Raw genomic sequence first — 19,404 nt, 5'->3', positions numbered from 1 at the left:
AAAGCAAGATTATACTAGAACAATTCTCGAACTATTCAAGATCTGGAAACGAACATTCACAGTGCCATTGAAAACATTAACACTTCTAATCTTAGTAAAGTTGCTGCCAACCTGGTGAAACGTGTGAACCAGGGTTTGAATCAAAACAGGGACACTTCCAGCATCTGCTGTAGAGCTGGTAACTCATTTCTGGTAGTGAGCTTCTCCGTGGCTAAGCGGTTAGCGTACACGCCTTTGGCGCGGGAGACCCGGGTTCGATTCCCGGCGGGAGCTCATGTGGTTCGGATTCCACGTTAATCAGTAGGTCCACGTCTCATATAGCCTCGCTGCTGAACGGGACATTAAACTCAAAATCAACTCAACTCATTTCTGATAGTGACAGTGTTGCCGGGTGTATGTAAGTAAAAGTTTTATCATAATAATTTCAAAGTTCGTTTTTCATTCATATATATACAGAACCAGTTGTTAAAAAAAATAGAATAACATCACTGTGTGTACCTGAGAGTCTTGTAACCACCTCCCCCAAGCAAAACCTGAAATGACGCTGACTCGTACACACCCACGCCTGTAGGGAATAGACTGCCTTCTGGAGAGTATGGATAAAGCACTTCGTATAAACTTGTATGTGCAACAGGACACTTGGTGTAAGAGAAAATGTTAGTGGCATCTTGGATCGAACGACGATCCCAAGGACGAGAGGTTCGCGCTCTACTACGTAGCTACCGTTACTCACAATGAGACAAGTAGAGAAACGAGTAGTTATAGGCTACCACGGATATATGTCGGGAGAGAGACCAAGAAACACTAAGAGAACGATCAGTACTGAAAAGAATCAGGGCCGGAACCAGGCAATTTTCAGCCCGTACAATAACATCATTTACCGCCCTCTTTCTCCAGAAAGAACATATCTTGGAAGTCACAATTTTAAGTATGGTACCTCATCATGAACAATGAAGGAGAGGGAAAATGCACTCGCACTCAGAAAGGCCTAAACCTGCAAAAAAATCTCGATATGTCTGTTTTTTTTTTTAATTTTAAATAATAATCTATTATGTTAGTGAAAGATAAAGCAAACCCACCTGCAGAGGAAATATGGTAATCATTTTTATAGAATTCAATATCGAGCTTCAATCTCAATATATGAGTTTGCAATTCCAGTGCAACTGGTTCTTTTATCTTTATTTCTTGATTTCCCTTGTTAACAATATTTCCAAAAACTTGTTTCCACCTTCAATGATAAGGAACTTGCTTGTGACAAAGACAAGACTAGTTTTCTTATCAAAACTGTGATGACTAATAATTGGAACAGGTGTTAATTGATGTATTTGACAACAATTAAGCAATCTAGGCTGGGATTTATTTGACCATTTGCTTTAGCACTGTCCATGTGAAATCATCTTCTTGCCTAGGGACTACTCTAGACTAGGAGACAGAGGGAAGCCCATGTTAGTTCAAGGAAATATCACTGTGCACTTTAAAATGGGAAGATGAGTAGGTGATGAAGGTGAGTATGAAAATCGTCCAGTAGGTGAAATCACGGTGGTTCGATGGAAGTGTGTAGCAGTACAGTGTGAATAATAGTGACAGGGGTGTGTGCATAAAACGAGAAGGTGCGGGGTGAACTGCTAAATAAACGCATCGTATCAAACAAGAGAGGATGATGATCTTGGTATCGTCTATTGATATAATTTACCCTGAGTTTCTCTATGTGATAATGTAAGGTCGGAAATTTCATAAATATTTTTGAATATCTAAAAAAAAAAAGGGGGGGGGAGGAACGTTCTTACCCGTCCCCCCGTCCCCAATATTAAAGACAGATTTGCGCTGATAGTTATTGATATTTGTTTTTGGGGACGGGCAAAACATAGTCTTGGGCAAAATTTCGAAATCTGTTGATTTTAACAATTGTTGCGAATATTGTCGCTTTCTACTAAACTACATTGAAAACACGGGGACACATGCTGCCATCTATGGGTTATTACTACTCCTTGAAACTCACCTTAAACGAAATTTCAACATACCTTCGTTGATAAATGCTTTACTTTCTTACTTTTTGTGAGAATGTCAGATGGTTTATTCTTTGTGTGCAATTTTTTATTCATTAGCAATATTACTGTAAAAGAATATTTGGAATGACCTTGTGTTACTCAACGACTACTTTTAATTAAATCTGCGCAACGTGAAGTTTCTTCAGTTCTGCCTCGTTCACCAGTCCAGAAGCAAATCAAAACATAGCAAATTGTTCATTGTTGGCGCCACTTGTATGCAAACTTTCTCCTTCCATTTTATGATCTCCTTCCACGCTTCAATGGATCAACAAGCGTAGGCTTATCACTTTATGAGCATTTGAAACGCGTTTGTTTATCAGCAACACAACATATAAAGGACTGACCTTCAAACATCATTTTTTTTAGCTTCTCAAGAATAATAATTCGCTTGTGATCTTTCGAAAATATTACGCTTCTTACTGTTTTATACACCAATATAATTTAGCGATGTAATTCGCAACCCTTTAAGAGCCGCACCGAGTAAAATTCGCGCGCCATTTTCTATTTTCCCAGGAAACTATAAAAAACAAAAGGAAATATTAAAATTTCAAATACAAAGGAATTCATTTTTTAAAAAATCTAAGATACAGAAGTGGTTAGCTTATACCAAGGATCTTATAAAATAGAGGATCTACCCATATATATATATATATATCTTCATCCTATTAAATAATGAAGCCAAAAAACAGCCGAGCATCGGCACGTTTGATTGGCTACTAAGGTTTCTGCCATAGTCTGATTGGCTACTTTCGTTTCCGCCATGTTTGTTGGCTCAAAACATTGCGATCCTATTGCGTGGAGTGGGCAGAGTAGGGGTGGCGAAACTGTGGCGTATGGCTTCAAGATTTTGGTGTAAGGGCAAATCCTCTATTTTATAAGATCCTTGGCTTATACAGTAATAACACCAAAAGTATTTAGTAAAACCTGTTAAGTCGGCTGATAAGTCTGAAAATATGTCCTTGCTCCATGATCTCATGTAGATGCTACACTTTGGATATTTTCTATAGAACCAGAGTTCGCACCAAAGATGTTTATTTTGCAACGGTTTCGTGCTTGCCAGCCTCAATTGGGCTTGTGTTCACTAATCTCGATGGGGGTTACCGTATCCCACCAGGGGAGAAGTTAGGGCTGGCAGGTTTTCACATTAAAAAACTGCAGCATTGTATTAAAATTTCCAGTATAGGCATAGTTCTCCAGTGCCGAGAGTGCAGGGGTAAGCATGATAGAGATTGAAAGCCTTCTCTGGAATTCCAGAAATATATTTGTCTCTGAAGAACTGAGGTCATACCGTATGATTCGGTACTTGGTGATATCGGGACGCCTTGTGCGGTTATTGGGGGGGGGGGTTGAGATTACTTTGACGTTCCACCTCCGACACTGGAAGCTTTGGATCACTGGCGATTCCTTTCACCAGTAAGGAGGAGTACAAGTGGATCTGAAAAGGTAGGGGGGCGGTAGGTAGCGGCAAGACGTCACGTCGTTTCCCCTGCCTATCTTTGCTCATTGTAATTTATTTTTAGAAACTGGGGCGACGCCATACATATTTTTCGAGGTGGGGGACGGCGTTCCCCACGTTCCCCCTAACTTTTACCCCTGCCAGTAAGTATAACTGGAAGATTAGTCTACGGACTGCTCGCGCAGAAGGTGAAACCTTTTTCTGTACTTAAGATCTGGTTGTTAGCCACCGCCGTGCAAATGATGGAATCCCTTTGAACTTGGTAGTGAGCTGACGTAGGTCGATTCTGCCAGTGTACATTGCGTTTCCTGATTACTCACCCTATCAAAGCATTGAGTCTCAGCTGGTGAAACTCAAGTAAACATGGAAATGGGCGTGTTGTATGATAAATGACGGTAACACCATAAGGTACCCAGCGTACTAAGGTCTGAAATCAATCGTTTCAACCCGACCAATGGACAGTTAAATAAGGTTTGTGCTCAATTATAGCTTCATATTGGTTCAAGATAAGTTCGAAGCTCTCCTCCTTACCACAAAGTACCAAAAGGCCACGTTACACAAGTACAGTAATATCAAGTATACAGATTTTTACTACAGTATAATATTAAATGAAGTTAGATGTAGATGGATACAATAGGTATTTTTCTTACAAGGGACATCACCCAATTGTCCGGCTCCGATTTCAATGAAATTTTTATTGCTGATAGAGGACATGTATTCATTACTTGCGATGACAGAAATTTTTGCCATGGTGCATGTTTTCTATTTTTTAATAATTTTTAAAGGTTGTGATGTGGTTAATAGAGATTACTGCAGAAGTCCCTTACTACCCTTTGTAAACGAAGTGTTAATGAAAGAACAACCATATAGATACATTAGGACATAGAGGAAAGTCGTATGGTACGTATGACCTTGACGGCAGCCATCTTGAAATCCGACATTTTGAATTAAGGTCAAGTTTTTTAAATGGGAATAGGGTAATATGATACATAATTTTGGGCTAGAATTTAATCAGAAAGACAATGGTGAAGTTAGTTTTAAGGTGCGCTCATTTGGGGAAAAGTTACAGGCATATTCATTGTTTATATTTACTATATGCGTAAGTCCCTTACCTCCGCTTCTAACCCGCGTATTAATGATAATAAGTGGATAAAGGTTTCGATAATACATATTATGGCTAGAGGGGAGTGATACGATAAGGGTATCATTGACGGCAGCCATCTTGAAATCCGCCATTTTGAATTAAAGTGAAGTTTTGAAAAATAAAAACCATAGCATGTGGCACCTAATTTTAATAGTAAATTTGCCCCAAAAGTCAATGGTATGCTTATTTTTTTCTATAGTTAACTAGTATGAATTTATGACTCTTCTAATGAGCATGAAACGTCCATTATTCGATCTTTCAAATTGGCAACACTCCTAATTTTCACCGCATGTTTTAAGATTCCAACTGGCACTTTGCAATTGTTGCCATGGCTCATGTTTTCTAAATTTATTACATTTTTTTAAGAATTGCGATTTGTCAGTTCATGAATAGTGTTGGGATAAGCATCCAGCAATCTTTCTGAATCTACTTGCCATGTAATTATTAATTTCCTAGGCAATGTAATTATTTATTTCCTATACCTGCCCTTCAAAAACTCGTTTCCTGACATGAATCATCACACAACGAAAGAAGTCCAACTTTGCATTCAGGTAATACCGGAGACGTAGCTTGTAATGGATAGTAGATGAGACGAGAAATCAAATGAAAATTCTCTTCAAAAAAGAAAACGAAATATGATTGTTGTGTAAATCAATGGTCTTTTGTTTTGTTTTATATTTATTTGTTTATTGTATATTTATTTATTTTCTATGGCAATATTTTAGCTAGTCAGACAAAGAAGTCATTCGTTTTCTAGCGATTGTTGTCGATGGTTCATGTTTGTAAGATTTATAATCTGTATTGATCGGGAACTCGATTAAGTTACACCTCTTTATAAACAAGTTACCTGTTTTCATATTTTGTTCATGGTACAAACAGTGTGTTGGGAACAGTTATATTATGTCTCTTTGATATTTTCTATCATTGCTGCTGTTCCTTTAAAGTTGTAAAGTTGTATTTATTTTAAAAAATACTGTTTATCGTTTGCGCAACATGTAGGCCACATTTCATGATAACTTTGAGTTCGTGTAACACCAATTTGTTATAATTTTATTTGTAATTTTTTTATGTAACATAAGTCCATAGGTTCCTCATATACTCTGGGTTAAAATAAATGATTACACTGACTAGGAAATTAATAATTACATGGCAAGTAGATTCAGAAAGATTGCTGGATGCTTATCCCAACACTATTCATGAACTGACAAATCGCAACTCTTAAAAAAATGTAATAAATTTAGAAAACATGAGCCATGGCAACAATTGCAAAGATCCAATTGGAATCTTAAAACGTGCGGTGAAAATTAGGAGTGTTGCCAATTTGAAGGATCGAATAATGGACGTTTCGTGCTCATTAGAAGAGTCATAAATTCATACTAGTTAACTATAGAAAAAAATAAGCATACCATTGGCTTTTGGGGCAAATTTACTATTAAAATTAGGTGCCACATGCTATGGTTTTTATTTTTCAAAACTTCACTTTAATTCAAAATGGCGGATTTCAAGATGGCTGCCGTCAATGATACCCTTATCGTATCACTTCCCTCTAGCCATAATATGTATTATCGAAACCTTTATTCACTTATTATCATTAATACGCGGGTTAGAAGCGGAGGTAAGGGACTTACGCATATAGTAAGTATAAACAATGAATATGCCTGTAACTTTTCCCCAAATGAGCGCATCTTAAAACTAACTTCACCATTGTCTTCCTGATTAAATTCTAGCCCGAAATTATGTATCATATTACCCTATTCCCATTTAAAAAACTTGACCTTAATTCAAAATGTCGGATTTCAAGATGGCTGCCGTCAAGGTCATACGTACCATACGACTTTCCCCTATGCCCTATATGTATCTACATGGTTGTTCTTTCATTAACACTCCGTTTACAAAGGGTAGTAAGGGACTTCTGCAGTAATCTCTATTAACCACATCACAACCTTCAAAAAATATTAAAAAATAGAAAACATGCACCATGGCAAAAATTTCTGTCATCACAAGTAATGAATACATGTCCTCTATCAGCAATAAAAATTTCATTGAAATCGGAGCCGGACAATTGGGTGATGTCCCTTGTTAGCTCAACTGTACATAAAGACATAATAACCGAAAAGGAACTGGAGGTTCGGTGAGCTAATTTCGGAGTAAGCTACTTCAAGAACAAACATATTTCTTCTTTTTATCTTTCCTTGTCTTTCAATATTTTCGTAGACTTACTTAACCTAATCCTTGCACCATTGATTTTCGCTATGTTTCAGCTTCGGCAGTACAGCATTTGGGTCTATGCTAGGAGGAACAGCAACAATTTCCATACGCGTCTCTTCATAATAGTTTTTTTCTTCATATCGTAAAACCCTTAAAAAAACATCCTATATTTAGGAAGCATCAGCATTATCGGGATGGAAAACTTTGTAATCGAAATACACAAGCTCAGAGTCATTATCCTCAAAAAGCTTCAGGCTCAGTATTCTCAAAGGAGCTCAGGCTCAGTATCCCCAAAGGAGCTCAGGCTTACTAACCACAAAGGGCTTCAAGCTCACTGTCCTCAAAGGAGCTCAGTATCTTCAAAGGGCTTTAGGACTCACTATCCTCAAAGTGTCTCACACCCACTAACCTCAAAGGGTCTCAGGCTCAGTATCTCAAAGTTTCTCAGACCCACTAACCTCGAAGAGCCTCAAATTCACTATCTTCAAAGGTCCTCAGTATTCTCAAATTTTCCGGCTCACTTACCTCAAAGGCTCTCAGGTTTAGTATCCTCAGAGGGTCTCGGTCTCACTAACCTCGAAAAGCCTCAGGTTCATTATCTTCAAATGGTCTCAGACTCAGTATACTCAAAGAGTAACAAGGTCGCTGACCTCAAAGAGTCTCAAGCTTAATATCCTTAAACAGCCTCAAAATAACTAACCTAAAAGAACCGTAGGATTACTAACGTCAAAAAGGATCTCAAGCTCGGTGTTCTCAAAAGGTTTCAGACTCATTAACTTCAAAGTACCTCAGTTCTTTATCTTCAAAGGGCTTCAGACACATTAACCTGATCTCAGGCTGAGTATCCTCGAAGGATCTGAGATTCACTAACCTAATAGAGCATCAGGATCACTAACCTCAAAGGGTTTTACTCTCAGTATCCTCAAAAGAGCTCGGGCTCAGTATTCTCAAAAAGTTCCATGTTTACTATCCTCAAAGAATTCAGGCTCACTGGTCTCAAAGGGCTCTGCATTCTCAAATAGCCTCAGATTCACTATCGTCCAAAGAGCCTCAATTTTACTATGCTGAGACTATTCTTAAGGGTCAAATTTTAAGCTCACAATTCTCAAGGGTCTTAGATTTACTAGCCTCAAAAAGTCTCAGGCTCACTATCTACAAAAAGCCTCAAGCTCATTAACTTCAGAGGGTCCCAGGCTTACAATAACTTATGCTCGCGCTCGCTTGCACTCGAGGACTCGCGCTTGCTCAATGTTGCGATCAAACATCATTGGAGCTGGTATGACCACTATGCAGTTATAGGATTCGTGTTCATTCACTGAGGTTGGGGCTGATTGAGCCAGTGAGTCGGGCTCATGCGGTTGGACCTCCCTGAACGACTCGCCCTTTCTTTCCTTCACTCGTTAGTAAAACATAGACGACGTTATCACATTTTTGCCACTCAATTTATTTTCTCGCAAGTGTGCAGAAGAAGTAGACCACAGGGTATGATCTCCATGCACTCAGTCATAAAGTGGCATTTATTTGGAAGGAAGTGCAAAGTTTGGAGCGGAAAGGATAATAAATGACAAACTGTAATTGATCGGAGAAGGAAAAGTGAAATATTAGCTAAATGCTACTCAATTTGCAACAAGTGACATGCCAATCATACTTACAAGTCAGTGCTGATTTTAAACTATGACCTGGGGAAACCCCATGCCGTAAACGTCGCCAACACCTAGTGGCCCACTTGCCGGTTAATGTCGATCGTCGATATAGCGACGCGTCAAAGGACTGGCGGCAGGGTTTCGTCGAGTCAAAACAGATATCTAGAGTCGGGGTGTTGAAGTTACCACGGCGTAGAAGCGAAGACTTTGGTCCGCACTCTTTCGATTCGTCGCGGAGAATCGCGAAGGGACCAACACGAACTATCGCCAGTTATATGCAAGTGATTATTATGATATGTTATTTTATTCTAAATAAACTCTGGGGATCAAGAGTGACCCCTGCCTCTACATCATGAAGTGAAAAATCTTGAGTTGAGTGCGTATAATTGTGTGAATTAAGATGGCAACTGTCACTGATCACTAGAAAGTGAATATTGGAGAACTATGAAATAAAGTAAATAGACGAGCGCTATTTTGTTATAAAATTATATGGCGAACGCATTTTAACTAATCCCAAATGGCTATTATCGAATATACACGGTCAAAGGAGCACTGTGCTTGGCCAAATTGAAAAGACCTCAACGATTAACCACTCTACAAGCGAGGTGTTCTTTCATCGCCTCCGTAGCTAAGTCGTAATAACACGCGCCTAGTAATCATAAGGTTGGTGGTTCGCGCCCACTCCGGGGTACTTTTCTTTAAAGTGTGTTTTTAGACTCACCTTAATGTAAACAAATCAGGCATATAGGCGATTTAACATATTTTGAAGGAGTAATGTGTGGTTCATTGGCGTTTTGTCGCGTATCTGCCACTGGCGGTAGTCTATAACTTTCAAAACGGAAGTGGGACTGCAGATCGACGCTGCTGGGCCACCAATTTTTGGCGAGATGTCGCTAGTTGCCCGTCGGTGCTCCAACGACGCTTACGGCATGGGTCCCCTAGAACAAAAAAATCACTTCAGAGTTAAAAAATATCCAATAAGCCAAAAATCTCTGAAACTAAAAAAAAAAAACTCGGAGCTTAAGAAAAGACAACTCAAAACTAAAAAAAAAAAATGTTACTCCGGAGCTAAAAATTTTCACCTCGGAGCCAAATCTCCTCTTATACAGAATGTGGGTTACCAGTATATAGCTATATCAGTATATGGAATGTGGATTCACAGTACTATTTTTCATCTCTCGTGAATTGAAAGTCCCCCCGGAGGAAATCTAAAATCACCACTCACCATATTTATGACAGAAAAAACTACTTTAACATTAGTATCTTTGTTCTACAGTTTCCATTTTCATAGCGAGTGAACATTAAAATGAAAGTCGCAAAAAACGTCTGCAGGTAACAATGAAATATTCATTCACCTCCTACGTTTTTAGAGATTACACTTCTATCCACGTGTTATTCCTCGTTTCAGAACCAGTTCCACGTAAAATATTAGATCTCATACAGCCTTCCCAAAAAGTAGACAAATAATGACCTGCCAGGGGGAAAGAGGCTGCTTTTTTTTTTTTTTTTTCTTGTCTTTCATATTCTGCTATCTTGCATTCAGAGTCCAACAACAACACAAGACAATTTACGCCTTTCTAAAACCAAAATGGCTGCCCACGAGCTTCAGTGTCGCAAGAAAACGAAAGAGGAAGGAAGGAAGGAAATAAAAAAAATAAAATGGCAAATTGAAGGTCAATCGAAAGACGATGTAAGCAAATCCGGAAATATCTCGTTATCAATCTTCGATTTGACTGATAGAGAGCTTCCTATTCATTCTACAAGATATGTACATTTTCCTCTAAAATTACAGTGTTGCAAAACACTTGGGCAAATACTCCTGACGGAAAATTTCCCTAAACGCTCTATAATTCTTCACTATAAATAAATGACTTAATTAGCTCGCTCATCTCTTTCTTGGTTGATTTGCGCGCCTTTTCTTTCAATTATCCTTTAAGCCTTTCCGAAAGGAATTTTCACCAAATTGTTCACACGATGATATGGAAGACCACGTTGAGAAATGATTGTTCAAAACCAGTTACGTACGTAAAAAAAAAAGTACTGTACTTATATAACATTGAAATGTCGTATTGCAATGTTTGTCGTTAAACAAACTAGTTAGTTCGACATTTAGCCACAAGATTACACTACTCACAGCAATTTATTTGCGCCGCATTGTGACTGAATTATAAACCTCGTACACCAGTTGACTGTGTACCGTTGATTGTGTCCAAAACCAACTTGGGACTTTTATGTACCGTTTCCACGTTTTATTTTTAGACTAACTGAATAGTATTCAGAATCAGAATTTAATACAGAATTCAAAAATAATTGAAAATGTTACATATGACGAAGTGAGTGTCTAAACTCTGTTTCGACGAGGGGCGCGGTGGCTCAGTGGTAGAGCGTTCACTTTTGGTGCTCGGAGTCCCTGGTTCGATCCCAGCTCGTGCCATGTGGACTTTGTGGTGGGCAAACACCGTGCTCGTGGGTTTTCTCGGGGTTCTCCCCTTTCCTCCCACTTTCTTCATTTCACTAATTTCTCATTATCATCGTCTCCTTTAGCCTAACCGGCATAATCGTGGGACGTAAAACTCAAATATTTCATTTCATTTCTATGTTTCGACGAATGAATACAGCTGTCAATATCTTAAAAAGCGGGAAAACATACGAAAGATTCATACACGCAAAACGAAGCAGAAACTACGACTTATTAGCTCTGTCATAAACAGTTATTTCTGTATACTGAAGTATTCAGTATCGACCATGTCGTTGGTGAATGATCGGCAGTTTTCCTTCTTAAAACGCACGCGCTCAGCTTAATTTCGCATCTCAAATGCAGAGCCGGCTCTACCGTATATGCAACATATGCACGGCGCAGCAAGTTTCCAGAGACCTCAAAGTCTGTCATAACTATATTATTTAAAATAATTGTTTCTTGTTGAAAACAGGCTTCGATGATGATGGTAATTAAATTTATTAAGCTGACTTTCTATTTGAATACTACATTCATAAATCATCTTTAGGTCGCATTAGTTTAACGTCCACATGGACAGTGCTAAAGCAACTGGTCAAATTCCAGCATGAATTGCTTAATTGTTGTCAAATGCAAGAACTCAGTTCTCGAACAGTAGTGAACACCTGTTCTATTTAGTTAGTTATCACCGTTTTGATATGAAAATAGTCTTGCCTTTGTCACAAACAAGTTCCTTATCATTGAAAGTGGAAACCAGTTTTTTAAAAAAATTAACAGATGGAGAAGGAAAATCAAGAAATAAAGATAAAAGACCTAGTTACACTGGAATTGCAAACTGATACATTGAGATTGAAGCTCGATATTGAATTCTACAAAAGGATTACCATCTTTTCCTCTGCAGGTGTGTTTGCTTTATCTTTCAATGACGTAATAGATTATTATTTAAAGAAAAAACAGATATAATGAGATTGTATTTGTAGTGTTTAGGCCTTTCTGAGTGCGAGTGAACTTTCCCTCCCCTTCGTTCTTCATGATGGGGCAGCATACTTAAAATCGTAGCTTTGAAGATTTGTTCTTTCTGAAGAAAAGGGGGACGGCAAATGATGCTATTGCACAGGGCGACAAATAGCCTAGGGCCGGGGACAAATGGCGTTATACAGGGTTATTACAAATGATCGATCCAATTTCATAAATTCTCTGTAGCTTTATCATTAGACGTATTACCATAGAACTTTGCAGATGTATTGAAAAACTCAAAAAGGTTTATTGAGTTGCAGGTTTGCGTCTGATTTCTGCCACAAGAGCGCAGCAGTGAGCATTTATGAAGGACGGTGGCAGGCACAGAGCTTTGGTTCGAGTTTCATTCACCTTAGTCTTTCCTAACAGTGCACCGACAATTCGGAACGAAGTTCAACAAAGACCCACCAGCTGCCAAGTCTATTCGGCGATGGTATGCACAGTTTACAGCTTCAGATTGCCCTCTGTAAGGGTAAATCAAATGGTCGGCCTACAGTGATTGAAAAAACACTCGTGGCAGGGTTGATGATCAACAATTCCTGTCATGGCCTCCACACTCTCCAGACCAAACTCCATGCGATTTTTTTTGTGTGCCAATGGACTTGACACACTGATCTAAATGAAACTTGAGACAACCTAAGCCTTTTCTGCGTTTGTCGCCATCTTGAATAAATGCTCACTGCTGCGCTCTCGTGGCAGAAATCAGAAGCAAACCTGCAACACAATAAAACTTTTTGAGTTTTTCAATAGATCTGCAAAGTTCTGTGGCAATACGTCTAATAATAAAGCTACAAAGAATTTATGAAATTGGGCCAATCATTTGTAATAACCCTGTATATTTAAACTTGTAATTCACTCTTGGTGTTCAAAGGGACGCTAAACTTCAAAGTAACTTACTAACCACTGTAATTCATTAATATGTAAAAGGAAAACTCTAGATATTTGAAAAATCTTGGTGAGCCTCAGCTATATCACATGAAACGAAAATAAAATTACATATTTGGTTCAACGCCTCATGGGTATGGCCAGTAGACTAACAGACGCATGAATAAAAACTAGTGATGATACAAGATGAGGAAAAAAAAAAAACGGAGCAACCTTTTAAAAACCTAAGCGTAGCCACAATCTGCATAGCGTAACTTAGAAATTTAGCAAGACCTTCGGCAAGTAGAACGCATCAATCCGATTAGATTGGGTTTTCCTCAGTATAGGGTTCATTCTTAATGTGATGATTTGTTCTTTAACACATAGAGCGAGTTTTAGGGATTCTTCTTTTACAATGAAAGATACCGAATTCAAACCCCGCCGCCGGTCATCCGATTGAGTTTTTTTCAGAGTTTATCGTACATCAGGAAAATGGTGGTATGGTACATTTAATAAATATTCTACAGACACAAATCGATTTCCTTCCCGTTCGTGTTGATGTTATTAATGATTAAAAATCCCAGTGTAAACTAACCTCATAGGTTGTTGTATCTTCTAGAAGGTCTCCAATTAACTCTGGTAAAGACACGTGTTTCCATATTCTTATTATAGGCAACCAACATTCCTTTGCTATTGTACAGGTTGCATAGAAGCTAGGGGATATTATAGATTTTTTAAAAAAATTCACCGTTATCTCTGAAAGACGAGGATGGTGAGCCCGAGCTGCTTCCTAGCGCGAGCCTCAGTGAGGACAATCCCGAGCTCGAGTGATTGCGAATTTGAGCTAACTTGAGTCTCATCCAGACTACTGAATGAGAGTCTTATTGACGATTATGACGGTGAGGTCGTGTGAGAATTCATTGAGGATTGTGACACATGAGAAAAATGATATACTCACTCACTCACTGCATCCTCGCTAGAATCGCTCTTACCTTCATGTCCGTATGTGATTTCCCCGAATAACGCCTTACAGTACATTTCAGTGAAACCGAGAAAATTTACGAAAACTGTAGCGTACTTGCATATACAGCAATACTCCGCTCAGAATTTGCCAGTACATTAGTGCCATTACTTGGACGCTGGCGAAAGAAGCCTTTCAGAATATCTCAGTCGTCTTCTGCAGAGAATGATTTCACTGGGAGCTTAGTACATTCCAAAATGTGCCATTAAGCGCTATTCGGTCGAATGCTTCATTTTTTTTCTTTTCCGGATGAGTGACAGTCGGGTACAGGGAGCAGTGACGCCGCAAGCTTTAATTTCTGGGGGAGAAGACGAAATAGTAGAGAAACCTTTCGGAGTGACAGCTATTTTTTTGCATATCAAAATGGACTAGCTTAATGTATAGCTGTCTACACAGCGCATCATGTAAGCATGAATATCCTTGTCACTCCTCACAACATCTATACATGACCCTTTACAGACAACTGAAAGACGTCTTGATAAATATCGGCAAGCGGTACCATATAGGGGAGATTTTTTTTCGATTTTTTTCAATATTTCGCACCGTTTGCAAGATTTGAGCCTCCTTCCGGTTGGAGTTTCTAATTCATGTATGACCACTATTTTCTTTCTTCTTGTATGCAATATGAAATAAGCAAATTTATTACACACACAATTAATTATAATAACAGAGATATATGTTGTTCATTATGCAAAACAATCTAAACAACAAAGATTTATCTTAGACTGGAGAAATGGTTATCTTTCGTTTGTCGTTATCATTTGGCATGAAGCAAACGCCTGAGAGGTATACAACCCATGTATAGAATAGTGTGGTGTTGGAATGTATAACTCGTAGGATATGATGTTTTTTTTTATTTCAACACTTCCAGTGTACCCCTAGGAAATGTAATAAAGAAATAACGGCCATGTTCTTTAAATATTCAATTAGAACTGAACAATCTACACAAAATTTGAAATCAATCAGTGAAAACTGCATCTTACTAGAGTCTATGTTCCCGAGAACTCACTGTCGAAATGATTGACCACATACATGTAAATTTTTCTTGATCACAAACATATACGTAAACCTAGCATTTTAATATATAGAATAGTTTTGTTAATTGACCTACATTACAATACATGTCTGGGGGCAGTTGTAGCCATCGGGGGGCAGTTGTAGCCTCTTTACCCGCTTTAGTGGCGTCAATACATCAATCATTTGGGAGTAAGGGTGAGTGAGGATTAGGGGGGAAAAAAGCCCAACGTCTTGTCCAGTTCCAGTTAACTCCGTAAGTGTGTCATTAAAACTATTTTTGGATCAGATTGAAAATTTCCTTCTGACTTGAAGAACTGACTGAAACTCCCCGTATACATAAACAGAATTTAACAGAAGTTCGCATTAAAATTTAAACAAATGACAGAGTGACCTTGTCACGCGATGCATTCCGGAAACAGCACTATATATCAACAACTCTCACCTCAACATCTGCCTCTTCCTCCCCGCAACCTCCGCAGAGGTTATCAGTGCTAAACTTAGAACTAACACAGTCACGGTCAAGGTTAGTGCAGATTGTATTAAAAAAAAAGTTTTCTGCTTTTCATAAAAAAAAAAAAACACTTGCGTTTACTTTCATTATCCATTTGCGTCAACACACTATCAATTCTATATAATTTGATTGTAAATCATGATGTTTTATTAATAATAAACAAGGAAAGAAAGGAACAAATATTTACAGGTATTGGCACATAGAGCAAAGTCATATTTATGCAGACATCAAATTTGCCCTTGACCCAAAGACACAGTCTCAGAGCTCACGCTGTTTGCGTTATACTTTGAATTATTGATATATTTATATAGGCTGATTAAGAAATATCTGTTTCTGAAGGTCACTAAACAATTTTGGAAGAAATGTATGTATGTATACATTGGACGTTACAGAAGGTAAGAAATTATTTCTACAGTACTTATAAAGCGAAAAACTGAAAGCTTGTCCATAAATCTAACAACAAAATACCCAGATATTCCTCAATTTGTGTCATATCAATGTAAGATTAGGACTAATGTTAAATAAACTCTGATGTTACAGTAAAACAGGATTATGCGAAACTAACGGCCATAAATTTTTTCCAGTAGAAGAAGTTGCATACGAAATGTATTCAAAAAAAAATATCGACCTTATTTTTTCCCGCGTAAACTAGGGAAGACCAGAACCTTCCATCCAAACCAACCCTATTACATGTTTCTAACGATCAAGAAACAACTGCACTTGTACTAGAAAAGTAATAAATTAATTTTCCATCAGTATCAAAATGAAAAAATCGGAGGATTGAGTATAGCCCACTCCCCCCAGGGAGTTTTAACGAATCATAGTGATTCTAACGATTCATACTAGTTCATAATGAATTTGAATCGTATGTTATAAAGATTTAAGATGTAAATCTTGTGGTAAGGAAGCTTTAGTATGAGTAGTAGTAGTAGTAGTAGTAGTAGTAGGAATGGGTTAGAAGCCCCGCAGGGGTTGGTTAGGTTCTGTTCTCGATATAAGTAGTAGTAGTAGTACCAGGAGGATTAGTAGTAGTAGCAGCAGCAGTAGTAGTAGTAGAAGTAGTAGTAGTATTAGCAGTAGCAGTAGTAGTGACTCTTCCAGTTCCGTCGACAAATAACTAGGGGGAGCAGGCTATACATAAGCCAAATCGGAGAAAAATAAATAAAATTCTGACACACTGATATGGAATTTGGTAATACTTAAGAATAGCTACTTCTCATATCTAGTGCACGAGGATACTTCTTACTGTTGCACTACCTACAGACATGGGCGGCGATTAGGGGGGCAAAGGGGGGCAGTTGCCCCCGCACTTTTTTGAAGTAACCCATTAATGCATATAGTTTCATTTAGAAAAGTAAAGTTTTTGTATGTATTTACTGGTTCATAGAAAAAATGGTGCCATATATTTGCCGTTTCGTGAGTATGTATTGGTTGTCTTCCCGTGGAGTAAGGAAAACTACAGAAATTGCGTTTTAATTTCTTAAGAAACAACTTTTATTTTTTCCATTGTTCTGTAGTATGACTATAGTGCTGTGTTAGGGGTGTACGAGTGTATATACAATTAAATTTAGTGAATTCAACATAATTCTATGTTTTAGTGTTATTTTGTATAACTGGAGTATGGGGTGATTCTAAGTATTGTCGTGTTTTGAAGTGAAAACTGCACCTAACGGCAACGAACATGTTTCGGGAAGTTGCAGAAGCAAATATTTCTTTAAATGTCGTAGCATATGCTTGTAGTATTAACTCTTTCATTTTCTAAGAGTAATAACATACATTTAATAGCATGTGTGGAATTAAAACTTAAGTTGTTCATTAATCACTGTTTCAATATGACTTGCAAAACAAGCATCATTATTTATTACTATGATTAATATTATCCTTTCTCTTTATTTGTTTCGCAAATTTGTTATTCAATAATCTGATCACACAGTTTTCCAGACAGAATTTGAAGATGTTCATGAGCAAGGAATAAAATATCTTCTTACACTTTTTTAGTTTTAGAGTACAAAGGGCTACTACCTACTGGCGTTGCTTTTGCTTTCGTCAATTTACTTAATAAAATATGAAATACTATATACGGTATTTTAACTGAAAGAAGATAGTATCCTATTAGTTATGCAACCTTTTGTCAAACAAAATATTAGAAGCAAGCAGGAAAACTAACATTTATATGCAAATATTCAGATCATGTCTTGCCCCCCCCCCACTTTTAACGTCCAACCGCCGCCACTACCTACAGAAATGATTCTATATCATGTACAAGTGGTAACAGAAAACACAACAAACCCAGATCATGTTGTATTCACACACCAACATGGAGTGAGAATACACCGTGATCTGCGTTTCTTATGTGTCCATTACCACCTCTACATCAAATAGAATCATTTTTGTACGTAGTGCAACAGTAAGAAGTATCCACGTGCACGGAATATGCGCTATATGTTTTCAAATCCCCCTCAGGCATACCCCCCCCCACACACATAGTCATACACTAAGTACAAGGGCACATTATTATTATTCCCATACAATATAAAAAACAGATATTCCTAAAAAAACAGCTTAAGTACAAGGGCAACTACGTCAATGTAGGCAGACCCATGTACAACTTCCATTCGCCACTATTAAAAAAAAAATGGCACCTCCGCGAAGAGCGAACCTGAGAGAACTCAGTCTATTACCTACTTTTTAACACCCTAGATAGTCAATGAATAATTCCTAAAAGTATGGCGTTTCTCGTCCTTCCATAAACGGGAAGTACGGCTCCTTAACTATAACCTGGAATTTGATCTAAGCTTAATTTGAATATCAGGTGTTTTACAATGAAACTGCTTGTACTTTATTAAAATGTACAAGGTAATTCCTTCCAACCAACTACTGTAAAATATTAATCAAAAAACTACTGTAAATACTTTTGAATATAAAATATCAACATGAAAAGAATACCTTTGCATTCCTTGAGCATCTCATAAACAGATAGTTATAAACTTCGTCCATTTTCCTTGACGTACACCATATTAACTTGAGATTAATACCTACACGCTATTTACAAATGTATATTATTTCATTACCTTTTCTTCGAAATAATAACATGTATGTCACTAAAGATAGTTGGTCAGTGCAAATTAATAATAGCATTCTTTGTTTAATATGCTTATAATGCAGCCTTTCCCAATCTGGGGTCCGCAAGACAGGACTAGCTCGGGAGAGTAATGCTCCCGGAAGTATGAACAAAATACAGGGTTCTGATTGGTTGGCATTATCCATTTCTTGCCACGTAGCATTCATATAGCATAAATCAAAGTTTTCCTGTTGTCGGTCCTCGTGGCCGAGAGTGCTAGTGCTACTAAATGAAATCGCTCTTGGCGTGGGTTCAAACCCAGCCCAAGGAAAGATTTTTTCTATTATTATTTTCGTAACACATTTTATTAAAATAAGATGAAAATAATGCTCAAAAAATTATTTACTTACTTTTGTGCAAATAAGAAGAAGAAGAAGAAGTAGTAGTAGTAGTAGTAGTAGGAACGAGTTAGAAGCCGCGCAGGGCTCGTTTTGTTCCACTTTGACCCAGGCCCGTATCCACGGGGGGAAATGGGGGGCCGGGCCCCCCAAACTTTGGCTGGCCCCCATAAAATTTTATGGTAGGCTTGCAAATGAACTATAATATGGTGATGAAGTATAATATGATTGGGTCGGACCCAACCTAACTTCTACTGCCCCCGCCCCTAAATTTTTGGGCTGGCTACGGGCCTGCCTTGACGCCCATGATATAAATTTTGTGACAACTTAAAACAACTGGCTAGGATAGCGCGTAAAACAGCTGGCTAGAGTAGCGCGCGAAAAAACGTACTTCCGGAAGTATTACTCTCCCGAACGGGTCGTCGCAAGACGATCTCAGAGGGTCCGCAAGCCAATTTGAGAAAGGTACACAGAGTGGTGAGAAATACACCATTTTAAGTTCAATGATCGAATTAATAATGATAAGTCGATTTGCGTGAGAAGTGATATTCGACCTGCAAG

General features: G+C 38.1%; 1 pseudogene across 1 annotated transcript in view; it reads right to left on the bottom strand.

Moving 5' to 3' along the window:
* Window positions 1-18,451, bottom strand: part of LOC145676070 (mitochondrial coenzyme A transporter SLC25A42 pseudogene) — a 70,859-nt pseudogene extending 52,408 nt beyond the window's left edge. Inside the window, exon 1 of the transcript XR_014129274.1 lies at window positions 18,331-18,451. The product of XR_014129274.1 is annotated as a mitochondrial coenzyme A transporter SLC25A42 pseudogene (transcript). The remainder of the gene's footprint in view (window positions 1-18,330) is intronic.
* Window positions 18,452-19,404: the final 953 nt, after the last annotated feature.

Source organism: Thermobia domestica, chromosome 18 (genome assembly GCF_964235325.1).
Source record: "Thermobia domestica chromosome 18, izTheDome1.hap1.1, whole genome shotgun sequence".
Lineage (NCBI taxonomy): Eukaryota > Metazoa > Arthropoda > Insecta > Zygentoma > Lepismatidae > Thermobia > Thermobia domestica.
This window is presented reverse-complemented; position numbering and strand designations above follow the sequence as displayed.